Here is a 17,179-nt window from a genome sequence, read left to right on the forward strand (position 1 = left end):
TTATTTTGACGTCGTGGGGACATTTTTTTTGGTAAAAATTTCAATTTATAAACGTACAAATATATTTATAAATGTATAATAAAATACATTTACATATATCTATAAAAATTTGTGACTGCAATCAAAAAACTAAAAATGCCCAAAGTCCTGTATATTCTTTGGTTACTTATAGTTAAGGTTAGGTCTGGGTCGGGGTTAAGGTCGTCATTGTTGGGATTAGGCCCAAAAGCCCAAAGCAAAGGGATGATGGATGCAGAGGTGGGTAGTCCAGGTCCAATGAGTAATATCCAGACCAAGATTTTATTTCAACCAACCAGCTGAGTCCTCTGTGACTGTGACTGTTTATGCTCAACTGGCTGGTTGAAAGAAAATCTTAGTCTGCATATTAATCATCGGACCTGGACTACCCACCTCTGCATCCATCATCCCTTTGCTTTGCATGCACATCTGAAACATTTCCACATGTGCCCCAGTCAAAGTGTGTGTTTGGCATCGTCTGACTGACACAGACCAAAGACACTAAGGACATTAAGGCAGGGCACTTACGCCTGGCCGCTGAGACACCGAGAGCCACTGTCGCGTCGCGGTGAAGGACAGACCGCGGGAGCTTGTATGTGCTCTTTCGGACACTCACTTAATTTCCCCTCTCCATCTGATGAGCAGCTAATCATTATAATATTTCCCATCATGCAAATGAAATGAGTAAGATCTCCGCCTTAATTTTTGCACTGGTACGTGTGCACCTATTCATTAACTTTATTAAATATTCAGCATGTTAAATATTTAATCTGTTGTGCCGGCTATATTAGACATTTCATTCTGCTTCATACAAAGACTCGCACGCATTACCCAGTTAACAGCTGTTTCTCGTGTGTATTAGATGCACACCGCGCGTATAATGACAATGACATGGATATTATGAATACTTTAAATACACGGGGTGGCGAAAGAGGGGGGCTGATGTGCATACCAATGGTTATCCTGAGTAAACGAGAGGCACAGAAGCTTCTGGAGAAAAAAAAAATTATAAAACGCTGTCAGCAAGGTAACAAGCAAAAAAAAACACCCAGAGATACGGACAGGCCGACGCCCACAAAGGAGGGTCCAATACGGACAGGCCGACGCCCACAAAGGAGGGTCCAATACGGACAGGCCGACGCCCACAAAGGAGGGTCCAATACGGACAGGCCGACGCCCACAAAGGAGGGTCCAATACGAAGCCCATGGTCCAATGCGACGGCGCGCTTGGTGGAACTAGGAGTGGCAGGCTATTGGGTCAGCGAGGGCGTCTATGCTGAGCTACCAACATGCAGAGAAAGGCCACCTACCAGTACTCACCCCTCCCTAACGGGGAGACAGACAGGGGGGGGGGGGGCATGACCCCGGGAGATCTGTCCCACACTACTGTTTTCATGCAGGTGTAAAATGACACCCCCACTGCATTTATGGGTCCCAGAATCCCCAATATCTTACCTGCGCTTTCTCTTTCCAGCTCTGGAACACTGATTTCCCGACTGACTTCAGTCCTCGATGAACTCATGCTTATCGACACGCTTCTTTTGAGTTGGTCGCTTTGACCGGAATGATGTCATCGCGGCACAGGGGACCGTTACCAAAGTACCTCAAAATTTCCGTCCTGTTAATGCAAACGGAAGTTAATGAATCACAACCAAGGTAACGATAAACTGAGTCAATGTCTATTTCCAAACAAATGTGCTGTGATATCTTTTGCAAATTTTATAGTAAACAGTAGTTTTAAAAATTATGTTTGCATATCGCCGAGCTGTAAATACTATAAAGTAAATCAAAACAGTAAATGCATCAAAAAAAGGCTTTACATACAGTATTAAGGGATGAGTTATTTCGATGAAACAAGCAAAACAATTTTAAATAGAGCACCTGGGTGGGGGGTCCACTTCATTGGTTTCCATGCATGGAAAATGGGTCGAACGCTCACTAATTGCTCAGACAGGCATTTTGCTGGACACCACATTGTTGGGGGCCTCGACTGGCTCCGTGCTATGGGCCCACGTGGGCTTTTGTTTAATGCCCGGCGCATCCTGTTGTCCCCGTCGGGCGTCTAGCACCAGCTCTCCTGCTTTGGCAGCGTGTAAAGATGACGGCCGGCTTGGCGGGGGCGGCAGAGTGGCCCGTGAGATCCGTGTTGCCGTGCCGCTGCCTGACCATTCTGTTAATAAAAACAAAAAGACTGAAATTTACCTTCTTTTAATCCAATAGATTCACATATATTTAAGATGCCCGTAAAGTCGCATATATGTATATATAGACAGGTAATCTGTGTTTGGCAAATTGCAAAATCTGTATTATGTTACTCAGACTGTTTGTTCGCTCTTGTGTTTAAACAGCGTAAGCAAATTGCAGCCCTTCCAACGACGGGATTTTTGGATCAATGCGCATCTGGTTTGCCCATGAGGATAAGGCAGGTATTTCACCGTTTAAAGAGCTTTAGTCTCTCCCCGGAGCCCAATTTCTGCACTCAGGCACAGCTGCCGAGCTTTATTTCCTCTCGTTCAGTCCAGTCCACGGCTCCCCGGGCTCAAACTAAAGCGAGCTGGCTGGGGGCGTCCCGAGATGCCTGTTTAAAATGTCACTGGCTGTGGGAGTCGCGTGGAAAATACCAACCCCACCCCCTGTGATGCGTACTATGGGTCCCAGGCGTTTACGCGAGGGTCCGAGGTGCGAATAAAAGCGCGGCTGCCTGGAAGGCAGATCTCTCTGAAGCCGCCTCTGATTTACAAAAATAAATAAATAAATAATAATATCGATTTGAAAAAAATCAGTGTGGGACCTTTTTTTATCATTTGGCAAGCAAAATTAATAGCTTTCCAAAACACTTCAGATATATTACATATTTAAATGCAGCAAACATGTTTCCACTAATTCTGCTCAATTTTCTTTTGGATTTGAAATGTAAGGCTCCGATAACCCTCCACCCCCGGACGGGGAATGTTTTTGGTCACCCTGAAAGCTCCGCTAACTCACTTTACAGTTATAGCTATCCACCTTTATTTTAAGCAGATCGCGGCAGTTCTGCTCATTTACTGGCTGCATCGTGCTTGGTTTACAAGGCCGGCTGCTGAAGGCCACTACAGAGGAGGCGTCCCGGTGATCGGTGTCCATGGCCGTCCTGTGACTTTTGACAAATCCACATGAAAAGGGATATCTGCTCAGGGACAAACACCTGCCCCCCCCCGCTTTTAAGCATATGGAGGCTGTTATCCGGCTCAGAGGTCAAAGGTCAGTGTAGAGAACAAGGCAGGGGGTCAGAGTTCGCCAAGGCTTAATGGCCCAGGGCTACTAAAATATTAATAGAGCCACTAAAAGTCTGACCTGGCTGGATTCTGGCTTTCAGCCGCCTATTGTCCAGTGGGGTCCCCGGGGCCGGACAGCAGGGGGCTTCCAGGGCTGATCCGACTCGTCCCCCCCCCCATGCGGTGTCTGTGAGCGAGCCCCCAGGAGCTCCGCCCACGACCAGCCCGCTCCTGCTGCTCCATTGTGAGTTGCTCCCCCTTCCCCTGGCACGATGGGGGGGCCCTCGCTCCACGTGTCTTCTGTCTTCCCCACCCCCCCACCAAGACACTCTGTGTCAGATAGTGGAAGCATAGAGAGATAGAAGAAGCTGCGATTAGCCAAACATTTCAGTATTTTATATTGCATGTTGCATGTGATTCTGGCGCAGGGCATGAAGAGTTTCGGCAGTGGTTCAGACGTACCGAGTCCATGGTTCTGATTCCATGGTTAGCATTAGTGATGTCTGTAATAGTGTAATTAGTAATGGTACTAAAAAAGTGTTCCAAAATGCGGTGCCACGGTACCGGTATCCCGTGCAACATTAGTCTGCACAAACGCTGAGGTATTTGGTAAAATATCTCATCTCAGTCATCTCCATCTCAGGGTTCCAGGGTCAAAGATGGCCGCTTATTTCAGCAGTGGTTTGAAAATCTTAAAACCAGAGAATCCGCCGCACAGATATTGACGAACCTCTGTCAAGCTCTTCGGCCGTTCGAGAAGCAAAGTCCACAGTGAGAATTACACTGCAGACACGCTACAGAAATACTCAGCTCTCGAAGGAGTCAATAAAAATACACACATGTACTAAAAGCAACTGCACTGCGAGAGATGTCGCGTAAATTAATTGTGAAGTGCAGAAATTTTTTATACCGTTTTCTCCCGACACGGTGCATTTTTATTAACATCATGACAGATAACAAAACGTGACGAGCGCTCAGTTAAAAGGACATGGGTGGAATTAATGGCCATTCCACCTTAAGCATCCTCAAAATGCCAGGATTTAATTTAAGGCACTTCTGCGGGCACCTAATGTTACGGCACACAGTAAAACCGGGAGGCTTGAAGGCAGATGACAGTTAATTTAGGAATCCCCTTAGCTGTGAAACCCTTATAGCCGGACACTAAATATTACAATGATCCCAACTTTTATAATAAGCTCATTTTATTACACATCACTGTAAAACCAAGACTGGACATTCATGAAATACACCTTTCCATCTCAAATGGAAAGTTCATTTCTCTAGAGTTCATTTAGTTGTAGACTACAGATGAGAAAAAGTTAAATTTCTTAAAAATGGGTTTATTTGCCGCGGACTGGAGTCCTGTCCTGGGTGAACCCCTGCCTTATTGCATGTGTTTCCTGGGAGAAGATCCAAACTCATTTTGAGTCTGCACTGAATAAACTGATGGATAAAATCATTATTAAGCTCTCCTCAGTCAGGCCTCTGGAAGATATTAGTCCTGTTTAGAGATATTTACATTTAATTTGTTTAGCAGATGCATTTACATAAAGTAACATATAATTGAGGAAGCAGGGGTCAGACAGGGTCTGGAGTGACGGGGGCTGAGAGAGAGGGGCTCATTGGTGACATCACCGATGCCGGCATTTGAACTGGTGACCTTCTGATCACAAGCACAGCAAGTTAACCTACTGAGCCAGACAGAAGATTCTTACATTGCCCTACAAACCAGGCAGTGATGGTCAGGAGGACCGCGTGTGTGCCGACCACGGGACTCTGAGGAGACTGCGGTTACCTTTCAGCTGGGGGTTCGCGGCACCCCCCCACCCCCCCCCGCCCCGGGTTCTTGGCTTGATTCGGCCCTTACTCCTCGTCATTAATCAGACGTGGCTTTTGTTTTTGTTTTTGTGACGACCTCAAAGCTTTCAGGAGAGAAGCGTGACAAGACACTCATTTCCCTGGAAGGAAGGATCTCCCCCAAAGCTGCTGTTTGTTGTGGCGCGGAGATCTTTCAAGTCCGCACTGCGAGCCAGAGCCTTGATGGCATTATTTAAAGTGAACAGTGGGAAAGCCGAGCATCTAAAGCGGTAATGAGCATTTACAGACAGAAAAGCTTATCCTTATACCATATTAAGGCAGCAGAGATGCCTTTGAAAACACAAGAGAATATTTGATAATAGGTTCAACATTTTCTAGCAATTATCTATCTATCTATCTATCTATCATCTATCTATCTACCATCTATCTACCTGTTTCTGTCTAAGATGCATTACCATTATGAAACACAGACACGCCCGGACATAGCAGATCTTTCATGTTGCACTGAGCTGTTTTCCAGATCCGCAGCAGCAGAGTAGGATCCTGGTGACTGGCTTTGAACGTTTGGGGTGACTTTGGAAGAAAAGCTCAAATTACTGTGATATAATCTCTTCATAAACCCCCCCCACCCCCAGCCGGTGACAGCTCAACAACCAGAGGTCTGAGGTTCAGGTCTGAATGTCTGGAACCCAGGCATTAATGTCCCGCCCCTTCCAAAACAATAAAATCAGCATTCTGACTGAAGGCGTCCGCGGAACCGGAGCTGCGCGGAGCCGGAACGCCGAGGCCTGGCTGGCGGACGGCCGCGCCGGTGTGCACCGGCTAGAAGTGGAGCCGCTCGCGCTGGGGTCACACAGGTCACCAAACAGGCAAAACAATAACAAAGCTGAGCCAATAATAGGCCAGTTATCCTTAGCTAGCCTGAGGGAATCTATAAAAAAGGTGTCAATTATAAATAATGATGTCATTCGGTTAATAGGAGCAGTTAAGCATGCATCAGAATTACGGTCCCGTGCAGTTGGAGGGGCAGGCGGTCTACCGCCAACCCAACCCAGCCCAGGTCCCAGAACCGAGCCCAGGATCGTCACAGCCCCCCACCCCACCCCACCCCACCCCCGCGTGACCGATAACAGCCAGTGGTTAATTGCGGTCAAACATACTGGGAATGGCAGTGGTGACGAGCTCTAAAAACTGAATGCCTCCCCCCGCCCCAAAATAAAAAAAAAAATTGCAAAAGGGACCCCTTTTGTCACGCAGAAATAAAACAATAACAAAACAAACAGGAATGACGTAGTGTTTGACACACCTTAAAGGAGATGATATTGGGAATAAGAATGCAGTTGATCACACGAGGGCGAATCTCTCACTACAGGCCCCCCTCCCCCAAAAAATCGAGCCGCAGTGAACCTGCGGTGAATGTGCCCCAACCTTGCTGCCCATTGTGACTTTCACTCCGCATTTCCACCAGATGGCCACTAGGGGGCTCTTTCCTTGCACGACATCCATAAAACACGAAGGAGTGGGACAGCAGCACTGCAGGGCCTCTCCGATGTGCTATTTGTTACACAAGGTGACTTTAAAAAAGGAATTCCGGGCCTCCTCCCGAATTCATACATTTTACAGGAGAACACGGCCGCGGATGAAAAATGAGTTTAGTGCGTCAGTGTGGTCCCAGGCCGCTCTCCCCGGTTTGTAAACTACTGCATAAATCATTGTTACAGGAACTGTGAATGCCACAGACATCACCGTGTCTGAGATGTATGAAACTCAAACCACACGTCATTCTGAGGCATCAATCAGCCGAGCTTTGCAGAGTAATGCGACACAGAGAGTTAAATGCCCGTACTCGCATCTTTTGCGATAAAAACATAACTGCACTGTGGGTGTATAGTGTTTCCTAAATCATAAATCATTAATCACATTAGCCTTTGTGTTCAAGCGCACAATGAAAAGTAGGGTGACTAAAAAACAGATGATTTACAATCAATCTGTGATAGTTTGTTGGAAGTGGTTAGGTCTATTCCTACATCCTGCTCAACAATCGCTCGTTTAAAAATAACAAAAACAAAAACGCCGCCGTAACCGTTTCCTCTGCGCGTCGCCATTAAATTTGGGAGCCCAATGCCGATGTGAGGCTTGATACCTGCGAAATCCATCGGGATTGACTAGGCGGCCTGGGGGAACTGACTCACAGCGGGGTTACCTTACAGCCAACGGCTGCTGCTGCTTCAAAGCGGAGCCTCCCCCATTTATTTTGGTCATGTGACACTCGGTGAACCGCGAACGCCCGTCTGGACACGCTCTCTTCAGCTGTCGGCAGCGAAACCTGCAGTCTGCGCATTAACCCACAGATCTACTTTTGCTCTGACGAAACTTTGCGCATGACGAGCCCGTGTTTGCAAAGCCACATGCGTGTGGTTCTCATACACTGTGTGGGCTGCAACTCTGTGCTTGTGATCAGAAGATCGTTGGTTCAGATCCCAGGGTTGCTACCCTTAACCCCTAATTGCTCCCGAGACTAGCTGAGCCGGCTCTCCCAAAAAATGCATATTGCTCAGGATAAAACATCTACCAAATAAATGTAAAATACTGTTTTTTTTCATACGCCACAGAGCATATTTTGCAATGTTTCTGTTTGTTTGTGGCTTTTGCTCTCTCTCCACGTCCAGAAAAGCAGCCAAGAGGTTAAAAGTACAAAAAATAGTGTTGTGGGAATGACTCGTTCTAAAAAAGTGCAACGGGGCCTTAAAAATAGCTGCAGGCCGCTATCCGCCCACTTACTCTGCCTCCCACCCATTCCTCTGTCTTCTATAAACTCTTATCCAAATGCTGGGGTCACAGAGGCTGGAGCCTATCCCATGATGCACAGGGTGCACCTTGGCCTGATACCAGCCCATTGGAGGGTTACGGCCCTCACATAAGCAAACAGCAGACAGTCACCCTATAATTAACCTGGGCATTCTGCTACTAGACATAAATGCATTGCATGTTTAAAAATTACATATAAAAGATTTTGCTCTCACCAGCTGGATAAGAATCACCAGTGTGGGATTGAGACTCTCTGTGAGAACGAAGCTGCACAGAGACTCATAGCAGTTTGATGATTGTACACCGCTCTGGAGTCCTGAACATGGGAAGCCTCCAGTCTGTTAATTAGACTGGTCATACTGGGAAGCGGCTTTCTTAGGCAGACTGGTGATTTAGGGCCGAGTCGGCAGCCGCGATCATGGGTGTGAGCCCATGCTATCCGTAACAAACAGGTAAACAGCTGAAGAGCCACATCAGGAATTCCGGAAGGTTCTCCAGATCGGCCCAGCCAATCAGCATTCTGGAGCAAAGCTATCGAACGGCTGAGAGGGCAGAAACGCAGGAGTCCGTCTCCGTGAGTGACAATGCAGAGTATGGGGGCGGACAGGCAGCCAAGGGTGTTACGGATTGATAGAGGCTTTTACGGGCTTCGATTTCGGTCTGTCCGTAGCACTATTAATCACGCCCACCTGCTCGAAAACTTTCGCCTGTATATATTTATTAGATACCCATACATAAGTTGCCTGCACATGTCTATTTAAGTGCCACGTGTGACCATGATATGGCCAGATTGTGACCTTGACCGCGGAAGAAAACAAAACAGATCAAAACAAAAACAAATAGCGGGTTTCTTTTTATTCCCACAGCTTGCATGCGATGGCTGCATTGTCCTTACGGCCCAGTCAGCGAGGGCTTGTCCAGTGTGGCTGCTCCAACCCCCCCAATAATCATTTTTCCCCCGTAATGGGTGGAGACCTCAACCCCCCCAATGTTCCAGCCAAAGTTACGCCCTTGTCCACGGCCCATCAGTTATGTAAAACCCGGCACAAAAAAACTTTCCCGAGGACATCCCAGGTAACCGCGTACGTCACACCATTCAGCGCGTCCCAAACAAAACTGGGATTGACATATAATATATACAGTGTCAGTGGGTGAAAAGAAACCCAGTGACCCTCTGTGGGTGGGAAGGGATTCCCACATCACGAGCTTCCGGGAGCTTCCACGTGGATCCCCGCGCGCCCACGGCCCGGGGCCCAGCGGTGCGCCGGTCTTTCATGCGCGGGACAGGATGTCGGCTGTGGGGAGGGGGTGCCGCTCTACGCTCCAGCTTTAACTGATGACAAACGGCTTTGATCTCCATCCCCGGCGCGGTCTGTTGTGTCACGCGGCTGAAATCTGCCATGCAGCCTCCCGTTTCTGCGCACTTAAACGTAGATTTCCTGCCTTTCTTCTATTAATTAAGGAAACCACGGTGATCTGTTTTTCCTCTACTTATTTGGGGGTGGGGGGTAATTATGGGGGCTAGACCAAAACTAAAGTATACACAAGTCGCCACAGCGCCTAAGAACGTGACTGAACGCTTTGTGGCTCTGCACCTTCGATAACGCTGCGCCGCTACACTTGTTTACATCTCGTCATCTGGAGGCAGAAGCCAAACCCATTTCAAAGCCTCGCTTTGCTCTCAAAAGCAACGGGAAATTATCTTTTGAAATGATCTGTCATCGCTGCATCATTACCTTTACAGCTCACCATTGAGTGCTGTAAACTGTACCCCGTTACTTAATCAGGCAAATGCCACACCCAGATCTCTGTTACTCTCTCCAAACCCTGTAGGAGGCCTATCCCCCAGGCCTACTGAAGGTACTGTGTTAAAGAGTAACAGTACACGCTCTGAGAACCTACATATATACATATATTATCGCAGCTTGCTCCTGGGTATTATCAAAAGTGAGCCGGTGATCATCCCTCATTAGAAAGTCATCAAACGTTTGTTTGCAGAGACAGATCCGCCGTTTGTTATAAAGACGCGGATCCAGACGTGTCCCAGCAGCCTTCGCAGCCTGTGTATGACAGGCTATGTAACCTGAATCAAAAGGAGCGCTGCAGTATCGCATTAGCATCACCCCAGGGGGAGGGGGGGGGGGGGGGGATGCGACTTGTGATAAAGTGCATGGAGAAGAACGACGGTTCTGTCATCTAATCAGAACCTGAGCACCAGAATCAACTGTGGACTCTGACCACCCATCCTGTGCACTGTGGAGGGGGGGGTGGTTTCATCCAGTGGTTAATCTGCACGCCTCTGATCTCCAAAACCCACCAAGATTACGTCATATGTTTACACAAAGGTCAGGCCACGCCTCCATTGCGCATCTGACATGAATTTCAACATCTTCGCTGAGCTGACAATGGCAGTCTGATGTTTTTGAACATCGACGTAACAGTCCATGAGGAAAGCAGTTCATACTTAACAAAGGATGACGCAAATGATTAAAAGTAGCGAAAGTGTTTAAATGAGGTAATAAAAAGAGACACGGGAAACAGAGTAAAAATAAATAATTAGTGTAAGAAGACAGTGGCTGATTTCGGTTTCAGTCAGGAACGCTCTGTGACTACATATCTGACAGTATCTGCCTGTGGCAGGAACGTGGGTGTGTACAGACAGTCCCGTTAGCGTGCAAACAGGAAACAGTACTGGGAGAAAAAGAGATGGAGAGAGATGGAGAGAGACAGAGAGAGATGGAGAGAGACGAATACAGACAGATAGAGAGAGACAAAGTGAGATGCAGTGAGAGACAGAGATGAAAGAGATGGAGAGAGAGAAGGAGAGACAGCGATGGAGAGAAACAAAGAGAGGCAGACAGAGAGAGTGACAGAAGGAGACAGACAGAGATGAAGAGAGACATAGAAAGATGAAGAGAGACAGAAATGGAGAGAGACGAGTTCAGACATAGAGAGAGACAAATGGAGAGGGACAAAGTGAGATGGAATGAGAGACAGAGAGGACAAGAGAGAGAGAAAGACACAGATGAAAGAGATTGAGAGAGAGAAGGAGAGAGAGATGGAGAGAAACAGAAGATTCAGAGAGAGAGAGAGAGACGCAAGAGATGGAGACAGACAGAGATATACAAAGAGAGACATAAGGAGAGAGAGAGAGAGACAGACAGACGGACGGAGAGAGAGAGACAGGCTTCTGCCTGCAGCACCAGGCACTGGCTGCCTCACTGAGTTTATCGCTGTCCAGACACCCACCGCTTCCCCCCTCCCCCTGGTCCTACACACTGGAAAACAATTTGGCCCTGCGTGAGCTCAGCATGGGGACAAAGTCAGGGGACTTCCCAGCTCCTCAGCTGCGGGACAGGCCACGGGAAAGGGGATGGGGCCGAGGGGGGGCTGGTGGGGGGGGGCAAGGCCGAATCCTGCCACGCCCATTGCCTGGGTATCACGCATGTGCTAAATAAAAATGAGCTTCCCATGACCAGGCAGGTGAACGGCACTGTCACACCCCGCTAACCGCTAGCAGGGGGCCTCCTGTTTTACTGGTTTGGTGGAGCAAGACCACGCTGATCAGACAGCTGAGGGACGATTCCAGTCCGAAAGCCTGTGGCAAACGAGGGGTTAAATTAGAAAATGACATCACCGGAGCCTGGGCAGCTCTAATTCTCTCCTGCAAGCCCACGTTCAGCCAGAGTAGCCGGTCACCATCCTGCTATCGATCTGTGGGAGCTCTACTTCCCATTTGCCGCAAGTGAACTTGGCCTATGGAGGCAGAGCGACTCTGATGCAGGATTATCCTTTTTATTCTATTTTTTTGATAACTCCATATTCCACTGAGAGCAGCTGGCTGGCTGGCGCGGGGGGTGGGGGGGGGCTGCAGTCACATGACACGCAGCGAGCCAATCAGAAGACGAGAAACCAGGTTAACTGGAAAGTTTACTGGGTCAGCGCGGCTACAGTAAAAACAGGCAGCCGGGTGAGATTCAGCTCTTTCTTCTGGCAGCGGCGGGAACTGCAGCCAGGCAGACGCCATGTGTGTCAGTGTCTGCGAAAGCGTTTATTACCCATCCCCCGCTACCCAAACAAGGGAGGGAAAAAAAGGAAAAAAAGAGCAAGGAGGCAGGAAAGAGTGTGAGATGAAGGAGAGAAGCCGAGTTCCGCGAATGGGGGGGCGCCGGGGAGAACAGCAGAATTATTTAACTGAGAAATGAAGCCCAAGGGGGTCCTGAGTGAACTGGACGCGCCGTAAGACGTTGTGGTTATTTCCGAGCGGGACGACAGCGTGATACCATTAAACGCCGAGCATCCAGGGCACTTCTGTACTCTCAGCCACATCACGGACGTCAATCAAAGCTTGACAGAGGTTGACCCGCGCCCAGGAGTCGCCGCTGAGCTGCGCCGGTCCGGTTATCCTAATAGGACCCCTCCCCATCCCGCGGCGGGACCACGTTCGGCGATTTTCCCGTTATTCTCCATCAGACGCCAGTCAGCACACATAACAACAACAACTATTTATGTTTCCACGCAGAGCTAACGGCACCGCGAGCAGATGACTGTCTTTGTAATGGGGGCAGTGTAGATGATGGCAAAATGGTTTCAGATTCAGAATTTATTGCTTAATCCCTCCCGAGGTGACTTTAATTGATCTCTCCTTAATTGTCCATCCATCTCTTAGCTGAGCGGAGATCCATAGCCTGGCTTATGATATGTCAGCTGAGGACTGGCCAGCAGTCTATAGCGGAGCAGTCACAAACTGGGGGCAAATTGAAGGCATTAATCCTGTAAACGGCATGCCTAAGACAGGACACAAGCCTGGGGAGACAAGTCTTTACAGAGGACGAGCGCAAGTTTACAAATTAGCCAAAATGGTAACTTGATACATTCACTCCTGAGCTAAAGGAGGGTTTCGAACCTTCTCCCAGCCTTCAGATGCCCCTTCTGCTCTCGGTTTATTATTGTGCCACATTTCAGCAGAGGGATGTTATCATAGACAAAGCAATATAGAACTGAGACAATTGGTTGTCAAGGGCCCAATGGTAACTTCACACTGCCAAACATGGGATTTGAACCGGCAACATTCCGGTGTCAGGTACAGCGTCGCAAACCGCTGAGTCACACAGCGCCTCCCCATGGTGTGTATGAGAACGTCTCCCTGTGCCAGCGGGATGGCAGGAGATGTACAGTCACAAGCAGTCACTGTCTCCACATACAGTGTAAAGGGACACGTGCCCACAGAGTCACGGCCATGGTCACAACAATGAGTGCATTCTCAGTAATTCAGGGAGGGGGGGCGGCCTGTGGCCAAACGAGGTTTGCCTCCGATAGCAGCTAATTAAGTAGGAGAGCGATGGACTTATCGGGTAGCTAATTTGGTACTATGTCACGCCAAGAAAGATGGACGGCCGCAGAGAAAGGAGAGAGGGAAAGGCTCCAAAATAACGAGTACATTCTGGGTAAAGCCCCAGCAGGTGGGCAGTGTGAGCGGCTAGCGTTGGGGGGGGGTGGGGGGGCTGAACACTGCTACCATTAGGGGATAGAATGATGAGCAGATTAGCATATGTCACATTTTGCATAAAAGTTTCCTCGATGTTCATTGTACAGCTAGCTGAGCAGCTTGGTTATAACACTACTGTAAATTAATGGGAGCAGGAAAAGAAGAAACCAGAGAGATTTTAGAGGAAGCTGCAGGTGGACCCAGTGTCACTGGAGCAGTGGATGGCAGTGGATGGCAGTGGGGCGCTTTCGGGAGAGAGGTACGATACTGCACAAAAAAGTCTGAAATGTTATTCTGAGTGCAACATATGGAGCAAAAATGTGTTATAAAACATGCAGGGCTTCTTAATGTATAATATAAAGATAAAGTCATTAGTATGGTTAATAACTCTAAAAGAATCACATAATTTTACATAACTGTGAAGTTACATTTAGCTATGTAGTCGTACTATTAATAATTGTTTTTAATAAGACATTAAAGGCGGACAGGGATGAGGCAGATCCAGTGAGGAGGTGGAGGGAGAGGATTTCGACCTCTGGGTCCATAACCGAGGCAGGAACAGTGGAGGGGGACAGCACCGGGACGTATGAATGCAGAGATGATTACTGCACGGTGATTTTTAGACCTGTGATTTTCACTTATTTTTCACAGAAACTACAACAATTTTTGGGTCTCAGTTTGTTGCTGTAAGTCAGGAGACAGTATTATGTATCATGTACAGAGTTTGCTTATACATAAAAAAAATACCCCCCCCACCCGACACCATCAGGTCAGCTGGCCTGCATCATGTGACTCCCAGCCCTGAATATGCATGACCCTTGACCTTTCATGGGACTTTTTATTTTTTATTTTTTTTTAAACAAAAAATTGTCAAGGAGGACCGAAGGTTTTCTCAGGAATGAAACATAAGGAACAGACACCCTTTACAAAGTAGTTAAAGGTTAGACTGTGTCTCAGAGCCAGAACCTAAGCAGCAGCGATGCATTTATGGGCGGTGGCGGAGTCTCCCTTTCCACTTCCCAGCCTCCCGCCGGCAGTGAATTATGTAACGTTCCCGTCGAATTCTCATCCATGCGGCGTCCGTCAGCCAGGGCAGGCAGTGGGAAAGCGGGGGCGTGATTGAGTTGGGAATGAAGCATGGGCAGAGAGCGGGTTCGGAACCCCGCTGGCCTCTTGACCCCCCCCGCCCCCCCATTGCACCATACTGTGCATACTCAACGACCTGCTCCCGCTGTGCGGTTCTGCGCGGTTCTGCGCGGGTGCCGGGGAGTTTCTGCTGCTTGCATCATCCCCCCGTCTTACTGTTTACCGAGAATGCGTTATTTTGCTGGCCGCCCCACGCCGCCCGCAGTGGCGTGTACACGCTAACAGCCGGATTATTCCGTGCGTTATTCCCCAAATAAGGAGCCGGGGAAGGCAGTCAGCTGGGAGAAAAGCAGACAAATTCCCCCCAGAAGAATCACAGAGGAATAATCATCCTGATTATAAACGCGATTCGTGGCCACATCCGCGAGCCGAAAACATTCTGGTCACGCCGTGATGGAGCCACAGGCTGTAATAACCTGACATGTACACTCTGCCTGAGACAGACAGACTCCAGTCGCCAAAGTAAATGCCCTCCCCTGTGAAATCAGCCCGGCCAGATAAAACAACAATTAACTAATTAGTCGCAGGATTAGCGCTCCTCATTAAGCCGCGACTCGCTCAGCTAATTGAGTATACCTCCTATTTACTTGACCGACTCTCCAGTGAGTGGTGTTCTGGCCCGGGTTCTAAAGCCCGGAAAACTGATCGCCGGGGGCGCCTGGCCGGTCTCGCCCCAGACCACCAAAGCCATGCCGTGTGGAGGGTCTCTCACTGTTTGTCTGCTTTTGTTCTTTCGTCCATTCATCCATCCGTCTATCCATCCATTTGTTCATCTATTCACTCTAACTGTGACGAGGCAGATTCCAGTGCCGGTCAGGCACTGGATGTAGGACGTTCCCATAAACCAAAGGCGTCCATCACAGCACGCTACACCATCTTTCCCTCCAGCTAAGGGAACCACAGGTGATACTGCAACTGTATCTGAGGCTATTGGTTTACAGCAGATTGTTTAAATGTTTAAAACTGGCTTCTCCCCGCTGGTTTGAGTTTACTGGAGCTGATACCACCTTCCGCAAACCTTGCATCACACATCCCCTTGATTTTTAGATTTTCTTTTAATAAATAGCCTGTTTTTATATGACGGTACAGTTTTGAGGCTGCTGTATTTTTTCAGCTCGAGACCCCACAGGAAGAGGATGTGTGTGACCTTGGGGGGGGGGGGGGGGGTCCTGACCTCACAGTGACCACTGCCTGCCACACCCTCAATCATCACACACACACACATACACACACACACTCGGTGGTAAAACAGCCAGTTTGCAGACAAAATGACCAAGGAGAGAGTTACCAAATGAAATGAATGTGTATGAACTGCTATTTGAACAGTGATCACTACAAATCAGTTAATGTATAAGACTTCTGGACCACCTCCGACTCCACCCCTGGCCAATCACGGGACACGGTCACCGCCAGAGACACAGTGCAGCCAGAGTTTCACGGCCGAGGGCGTCTGACAAATCATTCATATCAACGGTCCATTTCAGTTTAGGTTTTCGCTCTCGCATCGCGGAGTTAATCTGTAACGTTACTAAAGAAGTGCAAAAAAAACTGCACCATGTGAATCGGGGTCCCAACAGAATACAGCAAGGTCACGAAAGGCATTTAAGCTGTAGAACTGTCATGTCACACCTTCTGGTAGTTTTATATTATGGCTATTTGCAGACTTGTTTTGGGAAAGAACATCAGACTGATCAATTTTCCTTAGTTTATATATAAGCTCTATATATAAATTTCTTACCTCCACATAAATTATATACATCCTAAATGCCAATCTATTAATAAATTTAGAGGTAAAGGGACAAAGGGGGGCAAACTGCACCCCCAGGCCCATAGGTGGCAGGCTTGTGCACCTTATTATCTGACCAATGACGCTGTTATGGGTCAAATCGTTTAGAAGTAAACATGTAAACATGCATACGGAAAGCGGCATGCAGTCAGATCAGAGGTGCAGGGCTGTCAGGGACTAATGCATCCTGCTCTGGGAGCATGTCGTCCTTCAGTGCATGTAGCACATGTAAGGCCCGAGACACGCTGGCCAGCGGCACATGACATGTGCAGCATAGCAACGCTTGGGGATAATTACCGAGATATTTCATCATGCGAACAGAAGCCACATACCTGCAGCTGTGAGCTTTTCCGTAAGCTGTAGATTTAATCACTGAATTAAGGTGAATTCTGTTCAGATTAGACCCTGAGAAAACTGATAATATGTGCTTACGTTTGGATCGTTCACTAAAGCACTTAAGTCAACAGCCATTTGAAGATCAAACGCAATAAACAGCGATAAACACGGACTGTAGTACAAACTAAATTCATGTCTAACTCACAAAACAGTAAGAAACAAGAGTAGAAATGTACCTACGCACCATGAGAAAAATACTATAGCTTGTATACCACTGGAAAAAAAACGTGAACTTCCCCAAACTCATTAAATCATCAGTGAAACACGTTGCAGAGGTGCTCAGTAATTCAGCATTTAGGTAAATCACACACGCACACGGGAGCGAGCCGTGTCTTTCCGTGACATTACCGCGTTCCTGAAATCAGCATTGGCCGTTAACCGCGTTATAACACATTGCTGCAGCATCCAGTCAGGAATGTAGGTCAACAGGCTTCGTCTCCTTATTATGTTGGGGGATCGTGCCAA

The 17,179-nt window shown here is 48.1% G+C and overlaps 1 long non-coding RNA gene across 3 annotated transcripts in view; it reads right to left on the reverse strand.

The window, feature by feature from the left end:
- The window catches only part of LOC111844378 (uncharacterized), a 104,900-nt gene that overhangs the window by 21,149 nt on the left and 66,572 nt on the right, over positions 1 to 17,179 (reverse strand). For all 3 annotated transcript variants that reach the window (XR_011993118.1, XR_011993117.1, XR_002838372.2), the window contains exons 3-5: positions 3,352 to 3,602; positions 1,900 to 2,188; positions 1,474 to 1,636 (exon numbers count right to left, since the gene is read on the reverse strand). This is a non-coding gene — a long non-coding RNA (uncharacterized lncRNA). The remainder of the gene's footprint in view (positions 1 to 1,473; positions 1,637 to 1,899; positions 2,189 to 3,351; positions 3,603 to 17,179) is intronic.

This window comes from Paramormyrops kingsleyae, chromosome 9, assembly GCF_048594095.1.
Source record: "Paramormyrops kingsleyae isolate MSU_618 chromosome 9, PKINGS_0.4, whole genome shotgun sequence".
Lineage (NCBI taxonomy): Eukaryota > Metazoa > Chordata > Actinopteri > Osteoglossiformes > Mormyridae > Paramormyrops > Paramormyrops kingsleyae.